At 41.2% G+C, this 27021-nt stretch overlaps 1 long non-coding RNA gene and 1 other non-coding gene across 2 annotated transcripts in view; both read right to left on the bottom strand.

Annotated features, from left to right (window-relative positions):
* LOC132240607 (uncharacterized) overlaps nucleotides 1–24810 on the bottom strand; it is a 419797-nt gene extending 394987 nt beyond the window's left edge. Inside the window, exon 1 of the long non-coding RNA XR_009454359.1 lies at nucleotides 24669–24810. This is a non-coding gene — a long non-coding RNA (uncharacterized LOC132240607). The remainder of the gene's footprint in view (nucleotides 1–24668) is intronic.
* LOC132242471 (small nucleolar RNA U13) lies at nucleotides 9769–9870 on the bottom strand. The gene has a single exon (XR_009454656.1). It is a non-coding gene; the product is annotated as a small nucleolar RNA U13 (small nucleolar RNA).
* Nucleotides 24811–27021: the final 2211 nt, after the last annotated feature.

Genomic DNA, 27021 nt, shown 5'->3' with positions numbered 1-27021 from the left:
GAGAGCAGGGGTAGCAGCAGGAGCTCAGAGCAGGGGATAGAGCAACGTGGAGATGGACTGAGAGCTGGCAGTGGGGAAACATGGGAGAGGATGGGAGAGTGGATTGTTCCAGGTGGAATGGTATGTGGAAAATGGAATGCTTCTGCGACCTACATTTGAAGAAACAGAGACGACCAGTATGATGCCATCAATGAATTTGCTGCATGTGAAGGCGTGGATCAAGATCTCAGAGTTAAATTCCCTGAGGCAAACACACTGATGCATTGCTACACGTAGGCCACTGAGAAACCAAAGATTTCCTGAGAAAATGGATTAAATGGTCCCATTGGTTGTTTCCTTTCTCTGTGCCCACAGATGCATCGGACATCTCTGCTTCTGCTCATTTCTTAGTGTAGCAGGATAGTTTATTGAAGCATTTGGGTTTATCATTTTGTGTTTCCTTCTTTCCTGTTCTCTTCCCCACTTATTTTTAACTTCAGGGATTTTTTTTGCAGTTTTTTTCAGTCCTTTTGTTAAAACCCAAGACCACCGAAGGAGTAAGTGGATGCCATTTTCCTCTTTCTATCGGCTCTTTGTGCCATTAATTTCTTTTAGTTTTTATCTTTTTCTTTTACCCAAGCAATACAGGCAAGCACAATAAGTAAAAATAAATTCAAATGACCTCACATCCTGCCATGCAGAGATAAGTGAGCATTATGAACATTTTAATGTATAGTCTCTGTAACCTTTTTTCCTTTGTTGTTTTCCTTGCAATTCATATATCCTATCACTAGGCAATGGAGGATTGTCATAACATTAGCAGGTTGATTACAGGTACTTAGATTTTAAAAGTTACTAGCAAAGGTCAGCTTTTTAAGAACCAAATGCTCAAGAAAAATGTATATGCTGTACTTAGTATTATTGAACCTCAAAACTTAATTATATATTTAATTAATGCTTGCCAGTCATCTAAAGTGACCAAAAAATAACCCAATTAAAAATGGGCAGATAACCTTAGTAGACAACTCTCCAAAGAGGACAGACAGATGGCCAATAGACACATGAAAAAAGATGCTTAACATTATTAATCATCAGAGAAATGCAAATTAAAACCTCACAGCTGTCAGAATGGCTAGCATCAATAAATCAATAAACAAGGATATGGCGAAAACAGAACCCTCGTGCACTGTTGGTGGGAATGTAAATTGGCTCAGCCACTGTGGAAAACAGTACAGAGGTTTTAAAAAAAAAATTAAAAATAGAACTACCTTATGACCCAGGTATTCCACTTCTGGGCATATAGCTGAAGAAACTTAAAACACAAACTTAAAAAGGTATATGCATCCCTATGTTCACTGCAGCTTTATTTACAATAGCCAAGATATAAACACAACCCAAGTGCTCAACCATAGATGAGTGGATAAAGAAGATGTAGTACATATGTACAATGAGCTATTACTCAGCCATAAAAAGAAGAAAACTTACCATTTGTAACAACATGGATGGACCTAGAAGGTATTATGCTAAGTGAAATAAGTTAGACAGAGACAGATAATACCATATGATTTCACTAATATGTGGAATCTACAAAACAAAATAAATGAACAAACAAAACAGAAACAGACTCATAGATGCAGGAAACAAACTAGTGCTGCCCGATGTGATAGGGGTTAGGGGAATGGGTGGAGGGGTGAAGGGATTAAGAAGTACAAATTGGTAGTCACAAAATAATAGCAGGGATGTGAAAGAACAGTGTAGGGAATGTACTAAATGACATTGTAAAAACTATGAATGGTGCTAGGTGTGTACTTGACTTCTTGAGTTATTGGAGGGATCACTTTGGAAATTATGTAATTGTCTGACCACTATGCTGTATACATGAAACTAATATAAAACAATATTGAGTGACAACTGTAATTAAAAATAAAATAAAATAACTACAGTTTACTTTGGTGTCAAGTATCTCTAGGAAAGCGTACATGACTTTGAGGACTCAGTCATGCTAAGTGATAAGACTTCTGTAGGCTCTGATATTAACTTAAAGAATTATTTTTTATTCTATTTGATAGCTAGTTTTTAAGGCATATTTACATCAGAAAGAAAATAAATATAGCTATAGACTAACAATTAAAAATTCCCAAAACCTAGCAGAGTATCTAGCACAAGATAGATGTTGAATAAACACTCATTTCCCTTAATTCCAGTCTCCTTTCTGAACCTAAAAACAGAGAAGCTATACTAGTTTATTTTTCCCAGGTTAAATGAAGCTATTTTCCCTCCCACTGAAACAGGAATTTGGGGGAGTGAAAAAGACAGGTTTTAGGAAATTTTGGAAATTAAGGGGTCCAAGGAGGAAGCACAGGGCTGCTGAGCAGCAGAAGGTATATTTCCACAGAATAGGGGAGGTGAAAAGCTGCAACAGGTACGTTTCCATAGAATGAGGGAGCTGGGAACAGCAAAAGGTCTATATTTACAAAATAAAGAGAAGGAAGCCCTTCATCCAAAGGGAATAGGAAAACAATAAGGAAGAGGGGTGGGAGTACCTCACATGTCTCATGTGAGGTTCTACCTTTGAGCCCAGGAGTTACTATAGTAACCAGTCTAAGGGAATAGTGACCAATCAGAGGGGATATCAAGGCACCAGGCTCTGCAGACTTTATAAGCCATAGGAAAAGGAACTCAGTGGAACCCTTTACCCCTCACCACGTGCGAGTTCATTCTGTGGGACTCTTTCCTTCTACCTATGTGGGAGTTTGTACTTGTTCTTCAAAAAATCTCCACCTTTGCTATACTACTCTCTGTCTGTGGATTCATTCCTCGACTCCGGCAGACAAAGAATCCAGGTACCAGTCTAAAAATTCCATATCACTACCCTCCCTCCCTCCACCCCTCCCACCCTCCCTCCTTTCCTTTATCCCTCCCTCCCTCCCTTCCTCCGTACCTACCTTTGTTTCTCTTGAAATGATTACCACTCTCCTTCACCTTCTCTCTAGCTGGGTATAAATTAGAATCTATTTAGATAGGCTAGTTATTATTAACTAACCTTGGTTATTTATAGCTTTTGGCGAGCCTTCATTCAGGAAATATTTAGACTTAATATGTGCTAAGGACTGTGCTTTAATCTGTCGGAGAAAAGAATAGTAATAAAAATATAGGAGACTAAGTAGCAACTGGTTTGTTTTACAGATTACTCTACGGTTCTTTGAGAAATGCTATACCCTTCCCCCCAAGTCCTGCATCTTTTTCACAGAAGATTATATTCTGAACCAAAATGAGAAAGTTTCTGATTTTATCATAATGTTCCAACTGGCTTTTTATTATATATATATATATATTTGGCCTAAGAGGACTAAATCAGGATTATGAGTTTCTCACTTATTCTCATGTTATTGGATGAAAAACAAAATCAATCCTGACATTTAGATTTCTAACTGCTACATTATAAATACACAAAAAATTCAGGACAACTGGAAGATCTTCGAACAAAAGATTATATGTTTGGGCTCCTTATTTCAAATATCATCCTTATATGTATCATTAATAAAAACATATATAGGGCATCCCCAAAAACGTACACACACACTTTGAATAATTATCAAGGCAGTGTTTATTAAAATAGATTTCATTTTCAAAATTGAGCTATCGGCTGTTATAGTGTGTATATAATTTTTTTGGACACCCTATAGTTTTGGAGAAAATTATTTTTAAAATATGCCTTTCAGATATATTTTCTTAACTCTTTCTGCTTCTCTCTTTCTCTCTCTCTCTCTCTCTCTCTCACACACACACACACACACAAACTTAAGAAATTATTTAATTTTATTCCCTTGCATTTGGTAGTAAGCTTGGAGACAAAGTGAAAAATGTCCATTTAGCCTAAGATTGCAGCTTTCCTCTACTGAGAAACAATTGTATACAGACGAGAAAATTGAACATTTCTGACAGTGATTTAATGTTACCCATTTAAAAGTCATCTGGCAGTTTTAAATATGGAAATTTTAGTCCCATTCCCATCAACAGATATTAAAAATTTCTACAATTCCTTGTGGCTATGTCAGTTTGGATGTGCATAATGCCTTTTTAAAATAAGACTCAGCAGAAAAATCTCCATATTAATCTGGAGGTTTGGAAGAAACAAAATTACTTTTTTATGACCACTGAATAGCTTCTTAAATCATTAAAGTGTTCCTTCACTTTAGTCGTGGGTTCCAGCAAAAGGATAAATCTTGAATAGGAAAGTATTTTCTAGACTAAATATTGGAAGCATTGCCTGGTAGTTGAGGCTGGAAGGAACCTTGGAACCAGCCCTCCTCCTAGGCCCAGCCTCCGTGTCTCAAGGGGCTGGTTCTAAGTCCCACGGCCAGTTGGGGTGGAGCTGGGCCTAGAACCCCTAGAAGTGGGCTCCAGCCTTTCCCAACTTTTCTTTGAGATCCATTCAGTGATGTAAAGAAGACACACTCTGTTGAAAGGCAGTGCTCTTCAATGTCAGAGCAGGAAGGATGATTTCTATGCTAAGGTTCTTAAGCATAGAAATATAATTCTCAAACATAGACATAAATAGATCACGAATGTAACAGTCTAGTTTTCAGTATCATATATATGATGCTTTCTATAATGAAATAGTAATATTATCAGGAAACTTTGAAGCATGAACCCAACCATACAAAAGAATGGTGAGTCTTAACAGAAAAGTTATTTATCTAAGATATGCATACTTGAGACTTTCAATTATTATTATTTTTTTGTCTAAGATCATTACATGAGCAAAGCATCAAACTTCTATCCTCATCTATTCCTGATCCTCAACTACTCCTGGAGAGAGAACCTTTGTATAAACACGTTTCCTCCTTCTGTTTTTCCTGTGTGTTATTTAGACAATTGAGAATTCACATGTAGTATTAAACATTTCTCTTCTTTTAGAAATATAGATATCTTGACTTCCTCTGTTAACTTTTTCAATTCTCTAAAAATTGAGGAAACAGCGAAGGATTTGCTTCCTAAAACTTAAGGCTCAGCAACAAAAAGAGTTAGGGTGAGACAAGATTTCAAAAGCAGAGAAATCTGATGTTTATCATTCTTGGATGAAAGCATGCCAAGGATCAATGGAAGGTGTTGTAAAGGCACATGTCTTGATTTTCAAAGGAGAGCGATTGGGGATTTGTTTAGAAGTGTCAGCATTGAGTTAAGAGAATGTCACCCTATCATTCTCTCAGGCCAGAAACGGAAATTCTGTAGTCTTAATGTGAAGCTATTTATAGAGAATAGTGCTCTTTAAGGGGAAATTTAAGTTTAATTTTGTGAGTAAACCTTCAGCTAGAACTTAGAACCCTCTATCAGAGGGTTTTCAAATGCAAGCTGGTTTGACCAAACATGTAGAGAGCCCCAGAAATGACATTCTTATTGGTGTTTCCTTGAAGGAGTATCAAATATAACTTCCAATGTTGTTGAATATTAAAAATGGGAGAAAGCTAATCTGTTTAGTGGCTTATTCTGACTTTACCAAGCAAGATACCACACATACTATTATTTCCACATTTCTTACCATTCTTCAAAAGTCAAATCACACATGAAGAAATAGTAACAACCCCTCCTTTCCTTACATTAAAACCATTTCATCTTTCTTACTTCTCTGATCTCGCTTCCTTGATCACCCTCCCCTTACTTGTTACTTGTGAACTCTGTCCTACAAAACTTCAACTTCATCTTCCCTGACTTGTCTACCCAGATTCAGCCAAACTGACTTAACCCCTTCCTCCTCTGAGTTTCCAAAGAATTGTGCTCATATTGTGCATTATAGCATTTCAAGTATGATACTGTTTGCATGGTCTATCGCTACTAGATTTAAGGTCATGTCTGAATCATCTCTACAACCATCTCCAACATAAGGACTCATTATAAATGTGATGTCTGTCTTCGAGGAGCTTTCAGTCAATTAGGGAGCATATGTAAAACCACACACAAAAAATAATAGGCAGCAAAAGCAATTCACCAATTTATTCAACAACATTTTATTAATTGCCTATTTTGGCCTTGGTATCTATATAGATAAAAGCCTAAGGGACTGAACGACCAGAACGACTGGTTGCTATGACTTGCACTGACCCCCAGGAGGCAGACGCTCAATGCAGAAGCTGCCCCCTGGGGGTCAGTGCACTCCCACAATGGGAGTGCTGCTCAGCTGACTGACCCATCCAGGCAGCCGACCAGCCCAGCAGCAGCCACTCACTCCCTCAGTAGTCCTGCAGGTCCAATCTCCAGAGAATGGGCCAGGCACCAATGGACCAGTGCCACCAGCACAATCCCAACAGCACCACCAGCCTCCTGGAAGCAGGCCTTGGGCACCACAGCCGCTTCCCCTCCCTAGATGCTCCACAAGGAAGAAATAATATAAAAGCAGACGCCAGGTGGCTCCTGAGAACCGGCTTGAAAGTCAGTGGGATGGATCCCAGGTAAGGGTGTCCCACCGCCCACCCAGAGTGCTGATCGCATCCTGGCCTTCCCCCAACCTCCCCTCAGGACCCCACATGTGCATGAATTCATGCACTGGGCCTCTAGTAAAACTGAATAAGACAGACTTGGGCCCAGCTGGTGTGGCTCAGTGATTACGCAATGAACTATGAACCAGGAGGTCACAGTTCGATTCCAGTCAAGGGCACATACCTGGGTTTCAGGCTCTATACCCAGTAGGGGGTGTGCAGGAGGCAGCTGGTCTATTATTCTCTCTCATCATTAATATTTCTATCTCTCTTTCCCTCTCCCTTCCTCTCTGAAACCAATAAAAATATATTAAAGAACAAAGAAGACACATGACTTCATAGAATTTAAAATTTGGGCTTAGAGATAGATATTAAATAACAAATCATACAAATTATTTGTAATAAGTGCAACAATAAAGAAGAGCAAGGAGAACAAGGCATAAGCACAGGCAACAGCATGTGCGAAGACCCTGAGGTGATGAGAAGCTTGGTCCTTTGGAGAAAATGAGAGAAGACTGATACGACTGATGCAGGAATAGAAGGAAAAGACTGGCAAGAGGTCAGTTTGGGAGGCTGGGCAGAGGCCAGCTCAAGCAGGGGCTTCAAGGTTATGTTAAATGCCTGGAATTTATTTTAAAATCAAAAGAAAGTCATTCAAGAATATCACGCAGGACTGCAACATTACTGAATTTATTTACTTTTTAAAAAATAAATTTTTATTGATCTTAGAGAGAGAGGAAAGCAGAGAGAGAAACATCGATGCATAACATTGATCAGCTGCCTCCTGCATGCTTCCTACCGGGGACCTCTTGGTGCCTGGGCCAATGCTCAACCACTGAACCACACTGGCTGGGCTGAATGTATTTATATTTTTAAAAAGATCATTCTAGCTGCCAGATGAACATTGGAAGTAGGTAGATAAGTTAGTTGGGCACATGATGACTGTAACTTATACTAGTGTGATGTTAGTTGTAATAGAGAAAAGTGGATGGACTTGAGAGACTTTTAGAAGTTAGAATCCACAATATTTAGGGATTATTTGGATTTTTGTGTATGTACGTGTGAGTGCACACCCATGTGTGGTATATTGTGTCAGATGAGTGGTGGAAGCAACAGGGAGAAGAAAATATCAAAGATGACGCCCAGATTTCTTAACTGAGCAACTTGATGAATGACAGCCTGTTTTTTAATGCTTATGTGGACAGACTTAAGAAATGGAAGGATACCAACCCCAACCTCTGTCATCAATCTTCAACCTGAAATCTATTGAGTCTTGATAGAGTTCTCAAGTGTCTCTGATAAAAAGGCAAAAGACCCTGTTGATGGTAGTGATAGGTAACCTTTTAAAACATCAAAAAATTATTTTTCGAGTATAGTTGACATGCAATGTCAAAACAACACAGTGAACCATTTTCAGTGAAGGCTGCTGAGACACTAACTTTTAGCAGAGCACAGGGTGCGGGAGCCCTGTCTGGGGAGGGCTCTCAGAAGCTGGAGGCTTGGAAGAGCAGACAGGCTGGCCCTTCTTGTTGGCAAATGTCATAATTTTGCTGAGTGGGGAGGTCCTAAGAAAGATGCATTTCAGAGACTGTTCCTACAGAAACTGAATCGGAAAGTTTGTATCTGCAATTCAAATCGATTCCTCTTGGCCTTCAGCGGCGCTCTTCCCCTGAACTTCATAACAATCTTCTTTCACAAGCTTAAAGGATCTAGCTGCGTCTTACTGTCTCCGATGTCTGCTTTCCTGCAACTTTCCCTGAAATATCTAGCTCATAAGCCTACACTATGTCTGTGACTCAGCACCTCTTACTAATTAATGTAACACATTCTAAAACGGTTTCAATACGTTTTAGCTTGCTGCCACCCCAGCCCTCCAATTCCCGCCATCCGACACTTGGAACTATTAATAAACCAGCCCCTTTTTACTAAATCGACGAATCCCGTTGTAAATGCACTAGATGGCAGTGGAGGCACTCCGGCACGCGGCTGAAAAGCCTTCTGCGCTAGGAGAACGTGCATGAAAACGGTCAAGTTCCAGCTGCCCTGTTACCGGAGTTAAAGGCAGAGAGAAGGTAAAAGAAGAAGAGGAGCGCAGCGAGCTAAGTGCTGCTTCATCGCTTCAATAGGCTGGGTATTCGTGTCACACAAAGAAAAGGCGTTTCAAGTACACCCACCTCTTGGTTAATGAAGTAAATGCATTTGCTTTCTTTTTAAGCCATAAAATCAATTTCCATGAAATAAATCCTATTTTTCCTCACTGAATTTCATTATTAACTTGGGGATATAGTTCTTTAGAGAAAAATAGATCATGAATATTATTAAATCATAGGAACACAACACTTCTTTTGAAATAGCCCATTTAAAGGAATACAGTAATTTGCGCCAAACACTGACAAATGGTATTAAAATATTCACAAATATTTAATAAATATCAGTAAGGTGTTACATGCAAATAAGTCATAACATAGAAAATTAAGAAAGAAAATGTCATACCAGTTTCTTCATACATAAATAATCAAACTTTCTTGCTGTTCGCTCCTTAAATGTTTAGTAGTTTGGTTCAATTCTTCCATTGCCTTGTACTACCTTAACCTTTTTGAACTGTATATTAAGTATAACTCATTAAATTTCTTTTCTGTATGTGAAGTTGGGCTGTTTCCAGATTAGCTCATACTGACTCTTTAATGTTCAAAGCAATGTTGTCTTTAGTTGATGATATATTTTCTTATTAGTTAATGATATTATTACTAACATTTATTTGCATGTGTTATAGTTTACAGAATTCTTTTCACATACATTATCTCATTTAATTTTTACAACAATGAGTTATGTAGGGATGATTATTAACTCCATTTTACAGATGAGAAATAGGAGATCATATAGGCTAAGTAACTTGTCCAAGTGTTACAGAAAAACCGGACCAGAACCAAACAGCACTCTGAGAGTTTGGAGTTACACTTTATTCACCGTGGCGGGCTTAGGGAAATGAATCCAAATTCTAAGCAAAACTACAAGCAGAACTTCCCTTTTTATAGAAGAGCCAGGCCTTTGTGCGCTTGCTGGCGGCGGCCTTGAAAACTACACAGTTCTATCCAATTAAAAAATGCACCTGGCATGGCATTGGGTGTATCTAGTCTCTGGCCTACAAGGTCAGACAGCTAAGTTTATCTCCCCCATTATTCAAGCAGGCTAGAAGGCAAAGTTACTTTTTCAGAATAAGAGGCCATCCAAAGAATAGCAGAGAATTCCAAACAGTAGTTTTACAGAATAGGGGTTTTCCTTCACACAAGGTCACACACATTTTTTTCCCCCACATCAGTCAGGTAACATGTCAATGTTATCACAAGGTTTGAGGGAGGCACATCTCACATGAGAACCTGAACACCCAATCATCATGCTGATGAGCGGTAAGGCTCAGGTCACACACATTTTAAGTGGCAGAACTTTGATATGAATTTAGGTTTTTGAGTCTAGGTCATAGATTCTTCCCGCTATTCCTCACTGACTCCCAAATAATTAGCATATTTAAATAATTATGTTCACCTACAAAAAAGAAAACAAAGACAGAACAGAGACCTATAAAGAAAAAAAAAATGGCCTACTGTGGGTGGCCCATGGAAGATAAGTAAGGACCAGACTGTGCAGAACCTTGTAAACCATGGATTAGGGACTCATTTTAAGGGTCGCAGGAAGCCACTGAAGTTTTAAATCAAGGCAGGACAGTTTGCTGTTTATGAAAGACAACTCTGGTTTTAGTGTGGGGAGTGGTTTGGAGTCAGCAGGAGTGGCTGTGGGGAGGTTGGTTTGGCAGCTGTTTCAGCAGTTCAGGAGAAAGAGGTGGCAATGGATGTCATGACAAATAGGCAGATTTGAGGGCTCTTCAGGGGTTGGAATGAACAGGTCTTCATGACTGACTATACACTGGTGGTAAGGGAAAGGGGAATGTCAAGAATAAATTTTAAGATGGGCAACTGCGTGGTTAGAGGTGTTATTGACTGAAACAGAAAATATTGGAAAACCATCCAATTTTTCCTGAAATGTCATTTGACTACCATGTAATCTATAATAATAAAAGCATAATATGCTAATTAGACCAGATGTCCTTCCAGATGACCTTCTGGATGAAGCTGGGGGCTTTGAGGGCTGAGCCCCTTGCATGAATTTCGTGCATTGGGCCTCTAGTTATACAATAAAAAATCCTTGTTAATGAAATATATTTTAAGATTAAAATTGCAGTTCAGAAGGGCTACACTCTTTCCTCATCTTACAAACCTATGCCTAATCTGTCTCCTCCAAGAAATCTCTTTTATTTTTCCTGCTGGAAATCTGTTCCTCCTCTGTTATCTCATGGTACCACCTCTACCTTTGGTTTAGCTATTGTCACACTCTGCCGTTGCCTCAACCATACTATAATTCTCTTGAACTACACTTGAATAAATGTAGACTGAATAAATACTTGAATTAACAGATGTGAACTCCCACTTTCCTTCCATTTTACAGCAAGTAGGATGGTCTTCTTGTTTAAAAAAAGGAAGCAGCTCCAGACACATTGCTTTAGAGGTGATTTTAGAACTATGAATAATAATCTTTTAGCAATCATAGAGAATTGTCAGTAGCCTCAAGTGAATGTGAATAGGAGAATGCAACCATTGTAATTGGGAAAGAATGGTAGGTTCCACGAACAATAAGTCACTAATTTTTACTTAAGTTGCAGAAATAATAAATTGATTAATTCTCCCATTTATTTATTTTATAAAAATATATTGACTGCTGAGGATACAAAAATGATAAGAAGGAAGCCACAGCCTCAGAAAGGGAGACAGAGGTATGAAAAAAATTAAAATAATATGACATGACCTGTGTTATAATAGATGTACATATATACTGATGAGAGAGAAATTGTGTCAGAGCTTGTGGTCAGGGATAGCTGTAGATAGGAAGTGGCATTTGAGTTGCTCATTAAATAATGAATAGGAATTCTCCAGTAATCAAATAGGAAAGAGCACTGCAGGCATACAGAAATGCATAATTAGATCATGAGAGAATCGCAACGCCTGTCTGAGTAGGTGGATCAGAGGGCATATGGGAGAAAATGACCTGTGATAAGCCCAAAAGGGTCAGCCTAGGAGCCCTAAGAGACTGGACATTGATCACTTAGAAACATTTAGAGCTTATTTTAAAAACACTTGGTTTATAAAGATGCAGGAAAAACATATAGTGATGGACAAGAATATAGTGACGTGGGTGAGAACCCATAGTGTCTGGCACAGAGGAATGTTCAATACATATTGAACAAATAAGACCAGGTTCATAAAGAAGTTTTTCAATAAACAAGAGTTATGCTATTTATGATATAAAATAAATATATGTGAACCAATAGCTTTTCTGTATACCAGAAATGAACCACTGGTATATAGAAATAGAGCATAATGAACATATGTGCAAGCTTGTAAGAAGTGACTTAGAACTAGAGGACTAAAACAACAAAATATTGACAAGTGATATAAAAGATGACTTGAATATTTGAAAAACATAACATTTAAAAGATGTCAGTTCTTACAATGTATTTAGTATTTTGTTTATTTTCATATTTAGTATTTTAATGTTATTTCAATAAAAATTTCAATGCTCAATGACATTTTTTTTTCTATGCAGAAAGAATAAGAGTTTAAACTTCTTCTTGAGAAGTAGTAAGATAATAATATCCAAAGCCAATTTGTGAAAACAACAACAAAACCCTAATGAGAGTCTTTCCTTCTTAATATCAAAAGACATTACAAAGTTGTACTAATTGAAATATTGTGGTACTAGAACAAAATTGGACACAAAGATCTCTGGAATGTCATAAAGAACTCAGAAATAAATTTTAGTGTAAAAATAAGAAGTCGAGGAAAATTAATGTGAAAAATGGTTTATTCCATAAATGACACTGGCAAGATTTGTTTGCCACAATAGATCATTTACCCAAGCATCTACATACCAGAAAACTTCATATAATAGATATCTTCTATATGATTATTATTTTATATTATTTATTTGTTTATTTATTTTACAGAAAGAAGAAGGGGGGAGAGTGAGAGAGATATATTTGTTGTTCCACTTGTTTATGCACTTATGAGTTGATTCTTATATGTTCCCTGACTGATTGAACCCACAACCTTGATATATCGGGACTATGTTCTAACCAACTGAGCTTTTGGGCCAGGGCCTCAATGTGATTATTTATTTTAAAATAATGCCATTGTAATTGTTGAAGAAAGACTAGATATAATGTTTAACCTATGAATTACAGGGTTAGAAAAAACTGAATGGTGATTTTATGAAATGTATAATTTGTAATGGTTCTTGCTTGCTACATTTTAGCAGGCACTATCTTAATTTATATTAAGACTAAAGGCTCAGTGCACAAAATTTGTGCAGGGGGGAGCATCCCTCAGCCTGGCCTGTACCCTCTCGCAGTCCAGGACCTCTCGGGGAATGTCCGCCTGCCGGCTTAGGGAACATCACTTTCACAATCTGGGATCCCTTGCTCCTTACCGCCCGCCTGTTCGATCCTTACCACTCGGTTTGCTGCTCCTTAGCAGCAGGCTCCTTACCGCTCGGTTTGCTGCTCCTTAGCACTGCCTCAGAGGCAGGAGAGGCTCCTGCCACTGCCGCTGTGCTCCCCAGCCATGAGCCCAGCTTCTGGCTGAGTGGCGCTTTTCCTGTGGGAACACACTGACCACCAGAGGGAAGCTCCTGGATTTAGCGTCTGCCCCTGGTGGTCAGTGTACATCATAGCAACTGGTCGCTCTGATAGTTCCACCGTAACGGTCGCTTAGGCTTTTATTATATAGACTAGAGGCCCGATGCACGAAAGCCTTCCTTCCCTTGGCTACCAGCACTGGCTTCCCTGCAGCACCCGGTACCTGGGCTTCCCTCACAGCCCCAGCTTCATCCATCCAGAAGGTCATCCAGAAGGACATCCGGAAGGACGTCTGGTCTAATTAGCATATTATACTTTTATTATTATAGATTATATAAATGATTATCTACAATATGACAATTTACAAAATATGCATCCTTTTGTATAAATATTGTTAAGCCAAATTCTTGACTTAGTGGGTATACCTTGTTCTACTCTATTTGGAGCAAATTTGGAGCACTTGTCTTCAGAAAGACACTCCAATGAAAGGACAGAGAATGTCAGATTGTATAAAAAAGAGAGGCCATTTTAGGTTGTCTACAAAAAGCATAACCTATATAATAAAAGGGCAATATGCAAATTGAGCCTAACAGCAGAACAACTGGGAATGACTGGTCACTATGACACACACTGACCATCAGGGGGCAGACACTCAATGCAGGAGCTGCCCCCTGGTGGTCAGTGCGCCCCCACAGGGGGAGCTCTGCTCAGCCACAAGCCAGGTTGACGGCTGCCAGCACAGCGGTGGTGGCGGGAGCCTCTCCCACCTCATCAGCAGCGCTAAGGATGTCTGGCTGCAGCTTAGGCCTGCTCCCCGCTGGCAAGTGGACATCCCCCAAGGGCTCCCAGGCTGGCAGAGGGATGTCTGACTTCCAGCTTAGGTTCGATCCCCCAGGGAGCAGGACTAAGCCAGCAGGTGGACATCCCCTGAGGGTTCCCAGAATGCAAGAGGGCAAAGGCCATGCTGAGGGACCCCCCAAGTGCACAAATTTTTGTGCACCAGGCTTCTAGTTTTAAATATAAAGATGAGGATAGTATAAAAGTAAAAGGATTGTAAAAAACTATACCATGCAAATACTAATAAAAGGAAACCAAGAGTGGCTATATTAATATCAGACAAAGTAGACCAAAAAATGAAGAGATGATAGGTAATACAGAAAATCAATAAAATTGATAAATCTATAGCTAGTATGGTAAAGAATGAAAGATTCCACAAATTATCAATATAAGAAACAGAACAGGAGCTGTCACTATAGATCTTATAAACATTAGCTTAAGAATATATTATGAGTAAAGTTATGACAATAAATTTGACAACTTAGGTAAAATGGACAATTCATTAAAAGAAATAAATTAGCAAAATAGACTCAAGAAGTGAAAAACTTTAATAGCTTTTATATCTAGTAGAAAAATGTCCCACAAAAAACGTCCAGCCAATATAGTTCTCACTGGTCCATTCTACTAAATATTTAAAGAATGAAAAATATCAATCCTATGCAAATTCTTTCATATGGAAAATAGGCAGATATGGCAGATATAGTTCATAACTCATTTTTATGAGGTCAAGATAGAGAGATACATGTTCATGGATTAGAAGGCTCAATATTTTAAAAATATAAATTACCCTAGATTAATCTATATGTACAATTCAATCCCAATAAAAATTTCAGCTGAGTATTTTTGTGTGACAGAAATTAACAAATTGATTTCAAAGTTTATACAGAAATGCAGAGGACCTGGAGTATTTAAAACAATTTTAACAAAGAGCAAAGTTGGAGGACTTCCAACTGACTGAAGGTACAGAAATCAAGACAGCGTGATTTTGTCTATGTATGGACATAAAGGTCAATGGAACAGAATAGTGAGGTTCAGAAATGCACTCATGCATCTTTGTTGATTTTCCATCAAAGGACCATAGTAATTCCATGGAGGAAAGCATAATAGCCTACGAAAAAAAAATTGCTGGAGCCACTGTTTGTCTCCATTAAAAAAGTGAACCTTGATTCTTATCTCATGCCATTCAGATAAATTAAATCAAAACGAATCATGCCCTAGCCGGGTTGGCTCAGTGGATAGATTGTTGGCCTGTGGACTGAAGAATCCTGGGTTTGATTCCAGTCAAGGGCATATACCTTGGTTGCAGGCTTCTCCCTGGCCCTGGCCCTGGTTGAGGCTCATGCAGGAGGTAACTAATTGATGTTTCTCTCACATTGATATTTCTCTCTGTCTTTCCCTCTCTCTTCAATCTCTCTAAAAATCAATGGAAAAATATCCTCTGGTGAAGATTAAAAAAATAAAAAAGAATTATAATGCTAAATATAAAAACTAAGCCTATAGAACTCCCCTCTTCCAAATAACAGAAAGTTTTACAACCTTTGGGTAGATGTAGATTTCTTAGAGAGGACACAACATACATGAAACAAAAAGAAAAAATGAAAAATTGGACTTAATAAATATAAAGATACTTTTGTTATCGGAAAGACAAATTTAAGAAAATGAAAAGACAAGCCACAGATTGGGGGAAACATTTGCTATATCAACACTAATAAAAGAGAAAAATGGTAATTGGCGTACGAGCTACCCTTTTCATTGGCTAATCAGGGCTTTTCAGGGCTTTTCATTGGCTAATCAGGGCCGCCTTTGCCCTGCCCCCCAGCCATGATCGGAGAATCAGGCGCCTTTGCCGCCCTGGCCAGTGATAGCAGGAAGTAGGGGTGGAGCCAGCGATGGGAGCTGGGCACAGTAGAAGCTGGCAGTCCCAGGAGCTAGGGGTCCCTTGCCTGGGCCTAAAGTGAAGCCCACGATCGTGGGGCCGCTGCAGCTGCGGGTCCCCGCTGCCCGGGCCGGACACCTCAGCCAGAGGCGTTAGGCCTGGGCAGGGGCGGAGCCTGCGATTGGAGGGTGATGGGGGTCAACGCCTGAGGGCTCCCAATATGTGAGAGGGGGCAGGCTGGGCTGAGGGACACTCCCCCCCACACACACACCCAGTGCACGAATTTCGTGCACCAGGCCCCTAGTATTTTATATAAGACACAAACAGAATGTATAAAGAAGCTTTACATCTTAATAAAAATAAGAAAAAAATAAAATAGGGAAAAGATTTGAACAGATACTTCATAAAAGATTGTATGCAAATAGTTCTTAAGCACATGAAAATGAATTCAACATTATTAGTTATCAGGGAAATATGAATTAAAACTATAATCTGATGCCACTACACATGTTAGAATGACTAAAATTTTTAAAACTAACAATAACAAATGTGAGTGAACATGTAAAATATCTGGAACTTTCATGCGTTGATGGTGGGAATGTAAAAGGGTACAAGTTAGGAAAAACATTTGGTAGCCACTTATAAATTTAAATCTATGCTTACCAAGTGACTCACCATTTCCATTTCAGGCATTTAAATATCCAATAGAAATAAAAACAGATAGTAACAGACTTGTGCACAAACTTTCATATTATTGATTAATAATAACCCCAAACTAGAACAAACCTAATATCATCAAACAGGTAAATGGATACATTTTGGTATCTTTGCACATGTGATACTACTCAGCAATAAAAACGTAAGGGATTGATACACACAATCACATGGATCAATCTCAAAAATATGCTGGTGCCAGAAACCAGACACAAGTTAGTACATGTTGTATACTTGTATATAGCTTCAATTTCAAATAATAAAGGAATGTTAAATTAGTGATTTTTTAAAAAAAAAATGGGTGAAAATCAAATGGAAGTCTTTTTAATCAAACAAAATCTTACTTAGAACCACAATAATTAAGACACATAATGGAAGGTCTGTTCCGGGAATGGCAAAACCTGGACTGTGTCTGCCTACCCCAACTGTTTTTGGCTCTTTGCAGTGGATTTTGCAGAGGCAACTTGGCACCCTATGACTTTGAGGGCACAGTTTGAACAGTCACTCCATTAAACAAGTCACTGCAATCTATACAATGGTATATGATAATATTTGCAAATAATATTTGGAGGTATGAGAAAATCTTTATGACCAAATTTAAAGAAAATATAGAATACAAAGTTGTAAATATAAGTTTATGATCTCAGTTATGTGAACTATATGAGGGGAAAAAGAATGGAAAAGAAATAATGAATGAAATACAATGTTTTCATAAAAAATGAAAACAGCTATGAAACCTACACAGTAAGATTCTAGTTTTAGTTTCACTTTCATTTTATTATTTTCTCTGTTAAAGTTTTTTTTTTTTTTTGTCTTCCTCTGACTTATTTCACTTAGTATAATGCACCTGAGGTCCACCCATGTTGTTGCAAATGGCAGCATTTCATTCTTTTTTTATGGCTGAGTAATCTACACTAATAAAAGAGAAACATGGTAATTAGTGTCACTCCACTACCCTTCCCGTTGGCTAATCAGCGAGATATGCAAATTAACTGACAGCCAAGATGGCGGCCGGCAGCCAGGCAGCTTGAAACTAACATGAGGCTTGCTTGCCTCAGTGACGGAGGAAACCAACGTTCCCCGCCTGCTGCTGCAGGCCTCTGAGCCTGCAGTTTAAGAAACTATGTAACAAATACCTCCGGACTTCAGCCAGTAGGATCGCAACATTGTAAGCAAAGGCCAGAAACCTACTTTTAGCAGAGGAGGCCTAAGAGCTGGAGCCAAGCCTCAAGCTAAAGCTGGCCCAGAATAAAAAAAAAAAGGAAAAAAGGAGCGGTTGGGAGCTTCAGTCACCCCCAGCCTGAAAACATCCCTCAGCCCCTCACCCAGACTGGCCAGGCACCCCAGTGGGGACCCCCACCCTGAAGGGTGTGTGACCAGCTACAAACAGCCATCATCCCCTCACCCAGGCTGGCCAGGCACCCCAGTGGGGACCCCCACCCTGATCCAGGACACCCTTCAGGGCAAACCAGCCAGCCCCCACCCATGCACCAGGCCTCTAGCCTATATAGTAAAAGGGTAATATGCCTCCCAGCACCGGGATCAGCGGAGCCACGAGGCCTCCTGGCACTGGGATCAGCGTGACAGTGGGCAGCACCCAAACCCCCTGATCAGCCCTGCTCTGTGTGTGACAGGTGAAGGCGCCCCAACCCCCTGATCGGCCCTGCTCTGTGCCTGATAGGGGGGAACTCCCCAAACCCCTGATCACCCTGAAGCTCTGTGTGTGACAGGGTGCGGTGCCCCAACCCCCTCACCCCACGGGCCCTGCTCTGTGTGTGACAGGGTAGAGCCATAACCTCCCCATCAGCCCTGCTCTGTGTGTGACAGTGGTGGCGCCCCAACCCCCTGATCCGCCCTGCTCTGTGGGTGATAGAGGGTGGTGCCCCAACCCGCTGATCTGCCCTACTCTGTGTGTGACAGGGGACGGTGCCCCAACTCCCCTATTGGCCCTACTCTGTGAGTAACGGGGGAGCTCCTCAACCCCCTGATGGGCCCTGCTCTGTGCGTGACAGGGGGGAGCTCCCCAACCTCCTGATGGGCCCTGCTCTCTGTGTGACAGGGGGGAGCTCTCCAACCCCCCTGATGGGCCCTGCTCTGTGCGTGACAGGGGGCAGCGCCCCAACCCCCTGATTGGCCCTGCTCTGTGCGTGACAGGGGGTGGCGCCACAACCTCCCCATCAACCGTGCCTTGAGTGTGACAGGGGGCGGTGCCCCAACCCCCCAATCGGCCCTACCCTGAGCGTGACTGAGGGTGGCATCGCAACCTCCCAATCCGCCCTGCTCTGTGCATGACAGGGGGCGGCGCTCCAACTCCCCAATTGGCCCTGCTCTGAGCCCGACCAGGGGCTGCACCTAGGGATTGGGCCTGCCCTCTGCCACCCGGGAGCAGGCCTAAGCCAGCAGGTCGTTATCTCCCGAGGGGTCCCAGACTGCGAGAGGGCACAGGCCTGGCTGAGGGACCCCCCCCCCCCCCGCCCGAGTGCACAAATTTTTGTGCACCGGGCCTCTAGTTATATATAAATGTATATATATATATTAGAGGCCCAGTGCATGGATTCTTGCACCAGTGGGATCCCTCAACCTGGCCTGCACCCTCTCACAATCCGGGACCCCTCAGGGGATGTCTGACTGCTGGTTTCGGTCTGATCCCCACAGGCCAGGCCGAAGGACCCCACCAGTGCACAAATCCATGCACTGGGCTGGTTTTGGCCCAGTCCCTGCAGGCCAGGCTGAGGGACCACACCCGGTGCACGAATCCTTGCACCAGGCCTCTAATCCTATGTAATAAAAGCCTAATATGCAAATCGACTGAACCGTGGAACGACTGGTGGAACGGCTGGTCACTATGATATGCACTGACCACCAGGGGGGAGATGCTCAATGGAGGAGCTGCCCCCAGCCTGTAGGCCCCAGGCCAGCCAAGAGGGGTGCCAGCAGGGGCCCCCCGATTGCCCTGCTGGTCATCCCACAGATCAGCCCTGACCACTGGCCAGGCCTAGGGACCCTACCCATGCATGAATTCCATGCACTGGGCCTCTAATATGCATATAAGATCTTTGGTTAATCTCTTCCCACTCTCCCCCTTCCCTCTTCCCTGTGAGATTCATCAGTCTGTTTTTTTTCTTTATCCATTTATCCATCAATGGACATTTCGTTTTTCCCCCATATCTTGGTTACTGTAAATAATGCTGCAATGAACAGGGGGTGCATATTTTGTTTCTAGTTAGTGTTTTCACTTTCTTTAATAAATACCCAAAGATGGAATTGCTGTATCATATGGCAGTTCTATTTTTAATTTTCTAGGAATCTCTGTACTGTTTTCCATAGTGGCTGCACCAATCTACAATCCCACCAATAGCGCACAAGAGTTCACTTTTCTCCACATCCTCGCCAACTCTTGGTGTGTCTTGTCTTTTTGAAAGTACCCACTCCACCAGGTGTGAGATGATAGCCCACTGTGGTCCTGACTTGCATCTCCCCAGTGATTAATGATGCTGAGCATTGTTTCCATCCTCTGTTGGCCACCTGGATGCCTTCTTTGGAAAAATGTCTATTCAGATTGTTAATTACTTTGGTTTTTTTGTTTGTTTGTTTCTACTGAGTTGTATGAGTTCTTTATACATCCTGGAGAGCAGACCCTTATCAGATATATCCTCCCATTCAGTAGATTGTCTTTTAATTTTGTTGGTTTCCGTTGCTGCAACTAATAGTTGTATGATGTAGTCCCACTTGTTTATTTTTGCTTTTGTTGCTTTTGGGGTCAGATTAAAAAAATCACCACCAATTCCTATATCAAGGAGCTTAACACCTGTTTTGTTTCAGGAGTTTTACAATTTCAGGTCTTACGTTCAAAGTTATTTTAATGTAAAATTACTGTACATGATCAATGACAGCTTTCTTCCAGGCTGGATGGGAGAGTGTGAATTTTCAGAAAAGGGCTCTTGGAGACAGGAACATCACAGTTATCTCCACCTTCGTCGTCCTCCGCCTCCTCCTGCTCCATTTCTAACAAACTGTCCCTGATCATCATTTGCATGGCTCCTGCGAAGGCAGCTCTGAACTTGATGCGAAGTTGGTGACATGGGTGATCCTGGGCTCCAGAACCACGCGGGTCTAGGGGCCGCCCCGGAATGAACCCCGGGGAGGGTCTCCTCTGGCTCAGGAGACATTGCGCCCAGCCCGCGCTCCCAGAAGTCCAGCGGAGGCACCACCGACCCAAACCCAGTGCCCAAGGCTACCACTAGTTTCATTTTCATACTCTGAATTTCCCAAGCATTTAAGGAGAAGGGTGTATTGTTTTTATGTTGAGAAAAAAAAGTGTGTGTGTGTGTGTGTGTGTGTGTGTGTGTGTGTGTGTGTGTGTGTGTTTAAAGGCTGTCTTGCCAAACAGACCCCGTTTTGTTTTTTAATATGTTGGTGGGTTATTGGAAATGCTGTAGTCCTGCCTACCAATCTTATTTCAGCTCAGTGATTAACACAATTTTACTTATTTTATTACAAATATAATACACTGTGGGCTGGGTGAAATATAGTTAGGTAGAGTCACAGTTGGTTGAGCAGTTCACCAAGTTACAAAATTTATTGAACATTCATGACTCTCTGGGCCCTGAAAATATAAAATGAATGAGACAGGGTTCCTGCCTTCACAGATGCCCAGTTCAGGGAAGAAGAAGCCCGAGTGTAAATAATCACAGTTCTGTGGTGACATACATCTACTACAGCAGTGCCAGGAACATCGAGCACTGGCTGTCCCTGGGGCAGCATCACAGAGAAGGGAATTCTATGACCACTTACTATATGGTAAGCACCACTCTAAGAGCTTTACTTTGGCACCAGAGGCCAACTATGGCCAATTATGCAGAATATGAGTTTTATTAAAAAGATATGATATAGGCCCAGCTGGCATGGCTCAGTGGTTGAGCATCAACCTATGAACCAGGAGGTCACTGTTCAATTCCCAGTCAGGGCACAGGCCTGGGTTATAGGCTCGAACCCCAGTGTAGGGTGTGCAAGAGGCAGCTGATCAATGATTCTCTCTCATCATTGATGTTTCTATCTCTCCATCTCCCTCACTCTCTGAAATAAAAAAAATATATATTTAAAAAAATATAAAAAGGTATTATTGGCTTAGTGAACAGGCCTGAGAGAGTTTCTAGGAACAGTATGTAAAACCTTGCTGTGGAACTGCCTCCAGTGAGTAGAGTGAACACCATGGCTGACCCTGCTGCATCAGGATTCAACTTTGCTACCACTCAGCCCATGAAACTCCATGTCTGTGCAACCAGCATCATCAGCAAAATGATGGCCACACAAGGCCTTCTACAAGCTACTTCTTTGGGATTGAAGTCTTGGGTAGGTGAGTAGATGTGGTTGGAGTAGCCTGGGTCACATGCCTATACCCTCACTGTAATGAGGCAGGTTTTTGCCGTGAGTAGATAAGATTCATAAGACTGGACACTGTCCATTATACAGCATGGTGTTCAAAATATGGTGGGTAAACCAGAAAACCTGCAGATTATCCACCACATGCATGTTATGTCACTTAATCCTTATGACAGCCCTAGGAGGTATTGTATTTTCTCAGTTTTTCAGATGAGTAAACTAAGGATTTAAGAAGTCAAAGAATATGCCAAGTCTTCAAAGCTAGAAAGTGGTAGAACAAGGAATTGTTCTGTTCTTGGAGTCTGTCTGGCTCCAAAACTCACACACTGTCAACTAACTACAATCCATGCTATGACTCACAGAGAAGATGACTTCTGGCAAAATCCTGAAAGGCCCGTTTCCAAGGTCATTGTGAAGGAGAGGAGGAGATGATAATGGAAAGTAGTGAAGTTCTGGACCATGAAAGAGGAGAAGCTGGTACAAAGGACCAGGCTCAGCAGACTTGGGGCCCCACTGTGGTCTATGTCTGAAAGAATCCTGGGTAAAGATGTGTAATCAGTGCCTTTCCTGGGATCTACTTCCTCTGATTTTTTCCCCCCATCAGTGTTCCCAGTGCCTCTTAATTGTTCTGGCCATAAGTGTCTGGATTTTATTTTCTAAGTCCTTGGTTCTTAACCTCTGTTGAAAGCTATGGGGTTTTCTTCCCAAACACCATTTTGCATGGACAGAGGTGGGCAAAGGTAGGTTTACAGTTGTGAATACACAAAACAGTTAATTCTTGTATTATTATTTATTAATTTTTAACTATTTTCCATAGAACAACTGTAAACCTATGTTTGCCCAACTCCTGTATGTCCCCAAGGGGTTTATAGACCTTTCCTATGGCCCATCCATGGGACTTCTATGGGTTCTGGTTATGAGGAGGAAACTGAGACTTTAACTGATACAATGATGTAATGAGACCTGTGCTTTTTTTTTGAGGGGGAGAGGGAGAAAAGTGGAGGGGGACAATGGTGATAAAAGGGGGACATAGTTTCAACAATAAATATAAATTTTTAAAAAGAGAGATAGCTTTGACAGTAGCATGGAGCACAAGCTAAAATAAGATTAAAATGAAAGAACAGAAAATAATTAGGAGGCTGTGTCATAAGCCTCTGATCAAGAAATGAAGACTTAGTTATGTAAAAATTGTTAATTGGCCCTAACCAGTTTGGCTCAGTGGATAGAACATCAGCCTGGAGACTGAAGGGTCCCAGGTTTGATTCTGGTCAAGGGCATGTACCTCGGTTGTGGGCACATCCTCAGTAAGGGGTGTGCAGGAGGCAGCTGATCGATGTTTCTCTCTCATCTATGTTTCTAACTCTCTATTCCTCTCCCTCCCTCTCTGTCAAAAATCAATAAAATAATCTCCCTTCCTCTCTGTAGAAAATCAAAAAAATATATATTTAGAAAAATAAAAATTGTTAGTTGGTTCTGTGAAAATTTAGATGTACATCTCTACTGACAGCCGCACTTAAATTCAGCGAACAATTAAACAGGGTAGGTGAGAGTCACCTGACCTGACGAAGTTCGATTGTGGGACCCTGGCAGCCTGTTAAGGATACGAACAAAGCAGCTGCCTTAACTCCAAAGGTCCTTTTTCGGTTGAGAGGACAGAAGTACTGCTTCCTCAGGAACGGAAACTCTGCTCTTCTCTGGCTGAGCTATAACCCTTAGGTGTCATGTTTAAAAAATAAACAAAAAACCAAAGGGGAAATAAACCCAAAACATGTAGCAACAGTAAAAGGGCACTTAGGAGAAGGGTGAGAAGACAAGTCAATGCCAGAGAAGGATTTCACGGATGTAAGAGGAAGGGTCAGAGCGTGGGACCGCTTGAGTGAACGAACAGAAGATCGAATTAGGCTTTCAAATATTTGAAAGGCCCGCATGGGAAAGAGCAGTTACATTTACTTTATCGGACTCCAGGTGTCAGAAAAAGACAGTGGGAAGGAGTTAGATTTGAGCTCACTTTAAAAACAAGGATGTGGCAATTCCAGCTGCCTGCCTCATAAGGCAGAGGGACATTCAGGCAAGAGCTGGGCAGCCCTCTGCCGGAAGTTCTGCCCAGGGAATTCTACATGGAAGCTGGGGCTCGGGCGGGAGCAGGTGATGGGTGCGAGAGATAGAGGAGGAATGAGCCATTTGAACTGAGCTCTCTTAAATTCTGAGAGCATGCAATATCACCTAATTAGATATCACCACGTCTTAATTATTAAACAAATACAATAAAATTATTGGGGAAAAAAATAATGGCCAAGGACTCTTGAGGCCACAGCAGCTTCTGATAGGTTGGAGGAGAGAAGGGTGAGAAGGCAGTCTCCTCTCAAAGTAACTTTCAGACACTCTGTTTCCTTTGACATCTGAGTTTTTCTTCTCTGGGCCTGCTGGGTGACAGTGAAAGTTCATGGAAGAGCTTTTCATTTTCATGATTGAAAAGCAAAGAGCAATGAAGAGCACACAATGTTTGACAAGGCACAGGGAGGGAAGTAAGGGAAGAAAGGTCTAGGAATTCTTCCCCAGAAAGAGCAGGTGGTTGTGAAGGCAACAATCATAATAAAATCACTGATATATATTTTATAATTATTGACCATTTGTCATATGCCAGATTCTGTGCAAAAAGTTCTGCAGACATTGTTTCCATTGACTCTCACAAAAATCCTAGGTCACAGCAGTTCTCAACCTGTGGGTTGTGACCCCTTCCGTGGTCGAACGACCCTTTCACAGGGGTCGCCTAAGACCATCCTGCATATCAGATATTTTCATTACAATTCATAACAGTAGCAACATTACAGTTATGAAGTAGCAACGAAAATAATTTTATGGTTGGGCCACAACATGAGGAACTGTATTTAAAGGGCCAGAAGGTTGAGAACCACTGCCCTAGGAAGTAATATCAATGTGAACCCTCACATTCTATAGATAAGAAAATAGAATCTTTGAGTGATTTAGTAGCTTGCTCGTAAGTAGTGCTGGGATTATTAAACAGGCCACTTAAATATTTTATCCAAATACTTACAGTCTCCAATGTGCATCCACAGCAGTCTAAAAGCCAAAGTTTCTAGAATTGAGAGCGATTTTATTATTTTAATAGTAATTAGATTCTAAAGCTCAAACAGCTTTCTCTCCGTCTTCCGCTCTGTCTCTCTCAGATAAAGCAACGTTGCAGCTGTATAGCCAGATGGATGCAGCTCCGATTGACAGGGGTTCTCTCTGTTTGTAAAGAGCAGTTTCATGTTCATCTACCCATCTGCTTGGTATCCATGCAACCGTGGAAGAGATCAGCTTTTGCATATTTACATCCTTCTTCTTCCTGCCATGCAGAGATTGGGAATTATGTGGTCATTTAGAAGTTTGACTCTCCATTGGAACACCTCATGGATGTTCCTAAAGAATAAAATTATAGATGGAGAACACAAGAATAATTAAATTATAGGTAGAGAACACAACAATAATAAAATCATAGGTGGAGAACATTTTTCTTTTTTGCAGAGACTATGCTTGTGTTGTTGTTAACCATATGGGTACAATTTGCATTACTAAGACTCCTTAGAGCAGCGGTTCTCAACCTGTGGGTCGCGATCCCTTTGGGGGTCGAATGACCCTTTCACAGGAGTCACCTAAGACCATCGGAAAACACATATATATGAAGGGACAGAACGGAACTTGAAAGAACTAAGCAGAACTAAGCAGAAATGCACCCTCCTCCCTCTTCAAGGACGAAGCAGGGACATACTCTTCTGCCTCTCCTCTATCTTGTCTTGCAAGGCTGGGCCCTCAGCCCAAGCCGCCCCCCCCCCCCCCCGAGAGTGACCACAAGAATGCTGGTATTGTCCTAACTCTCCGAACCACCCACCTGAGTGGACCAATGAAGCTCCAGAAATGTAGCTACGGTCCTAATAAGGCTACAGTGGAGGACGGCTCCAACCTTCAGAATGTGATGGTCACTTCCTGACCCTTATGCTGTAAAACCCTGACCAATCTCTGTAACTCACGCCACCCCTAAAGCCCACCCCAAATAGCTAGCCCTATATAACCTTTGTTCTCCTGGGACACGCTCTCTCGCCTCACCGCTGTGCCGGATAGAGGCTGGGAGCCAATTCTAGAATTGATCAATAAAGACTCGTTGCTTTTGCATCGGAGGAGGCTCCCTGGTGGTGGATTATTGGGGACCCCGAACTCTGGGCATAACATATAATTACATATTGTTTTTGTGATTAATTACTATGCTTTAATTATGTTCAATTTGTAACAATTAAATTGGGGGTCACTGCAACATGAGGAACTGTATTAAAGGGTCGCGGCATTAGGAAGGTTGAGAACCACTGCCTTAGAGCAAGTTACCTCAGCTTGTAAATCAGTTCTCCAAAGGATTTGGCTCACAAATTCTAATTGTTGGTGCCCACCCCTTTATTTATCCATTCTTGATCCTGTTGCTTTCTATTTATTTTCGCACTGATAAGCCAAGGGAATAGCAACCAGCTGTTCCTATCAAGTACTCTTGGACTTTTAATAGATAAGGGTTACTCTGAAAATTAGGATGTAATACACATTGATACTACAGCATAGGGAGCATAAAAAAAATGCTTCTTTTCAATACCTTGTAATTGATAAATTTTACTAAGATTGTCATTTCCACAGTCATCCAAGTCCAGGGACATTAAAGTATATGGCATCTCTCTATAAATCTTTTACTTTCTTAGCTCCATTCATAAATCTGTAAACTCCATTTTACCATAAATGCATCATTGCCAACTTTCACATGCCCATCACACTGTGTGTGGCTCTGTGGTAAATTATTTGCCCTAAATTTGCTTTGACCCAAGTAGGAACAACTCCAGGCTGAAGAATAGACCTGATTTCCTTCTAGGCAGGAACTTGACCACAACCATGAGCCTTGTAACACCTCTTGTCTTGCGTTCTGCTTCTCCTTCTGAAAATTTTCAAGTGAAAGCAATTACTGGCCTCTGTAAGCTGACATACGCTCTCATTAATTCACAGGTTCAAGAAACATTAGTACTAGAAGGAATATTCCC

Source organism: Myotis daubentonii, chromosome 9, assembly GCF_963259705.1.
Source record: "Myotis daubentonii chromosome 9, mMyoDau2.1, whole genome shotgun sequence".
NCBI classification, from domain to species: Eukaryota; Metazoa; Chordata; class Mammalia; order Chiroptera; family Vespertilionidae; genus Myotis; species Myotis daubentonii.
This window is presented reverse-complemented; position numbering and strand designations above follow the sequence as displayed.